We start from the raw sequence: 1,083 nt of genomic DNA, 5'->3' as shown, positions 1-1,083 counted from the left end.
CTAATTCATCTTGTGATGAGAAAGCTTTAAGTCATAATGGAGACAAAGCTGTTGCTTGCTGTTTTGAAGTCCTATGAAAGTTCAATCCACTGAGTAATGCTTACTAGGTCAAAGATACCGACTTTACCATGTATACGTCAATAACAAACTCCAAAACACTATAAATCAACAGCAAGAAAATGGAATTATTGTGATTTTTGATGTAGGCTTCTGTTATAGACAAAGTTTCACAAAAGAGTGACTTTGGTTCAAACCGATAAGAAGGAAGACTAAAATATTGCATTATTCATAGTAAATCACATGTAATATCTTCGTGACAAAAATTTAAATGTGAAATGCATAGACCAACTCAAGATTTAACAAACATATGCAAGATTTATATAAGAAATCCAGGGATACTGGGCAACAAATAGGGTTACGTTCCATACCTAGGGTTCCTATACAGGTCCAATATGGACATAGAGAGACCAGGGCCCATCTTTTGCTGCCAATCTACCCCTGCAAAAATTTTTAAACCCAAAACTTACTCAATTAAGTTACTCTACATATCACTACTGTTACACAGTAGAAAACAACAAAGTTAAAGTGGCGTCCTCTGGTGCGACTACCATTACATAAAAGAAGGTAAGGGAGCTAAAATGTAATGTAACTGTTAAAATACTGTCCACTGTTGTTACTACTGCTATGTAGCAAGAGGTAGTTGTGAAATAATGTCCTCTGTTGTTACTATCACTACATAGCAGGATGTAAAAGTTAAAATACTGTCCTCTGTTGTTACTACCACTACATAGCAGGAGGTAACTGTTAAAAATACTGCCCTCTGTTGTTACTACTACTATGTAGCAGGAGGTAACTGTTAAAAATACTGCCCTCTGTTACTACCACTATGTAGCAGGAGGTAACTGTTAAAAATACTGCCATCTGTTACTACCACTATATAGCAGGAGGTAACTGTTAAAAATACTGCCATCTGTTGTTACTACCACTACATAGCAGGAGGTAACTGTTAAAAATACTGCCATCTGTTGTTACTACCACTACATAGCAGGAGGTAACTGTTAAAAATACTGCCATCTGTTGTTA

Source organism: Limulus polyphemus, unplaced genomic scaffold (assembly GCF_000517525.1).
Source record: "Limulus polyphemus unplaced genomic scaffold, Limulus_polyphemus-2.1.2 Scaffold10904, whole genome shotgun sequence".
NCBI classification, from domain to species: domain Eukaryota; kingdom Metazoa; phylum Arthropoda; class Merostomata; order Xiphosura; family Limulidae; genus Limulus; species Limulus polyphemus.
The sequence above is the reverse complement of the archived record's forward strand: the minus strand, read 5'-3'. Positions refer to the sequence as shown.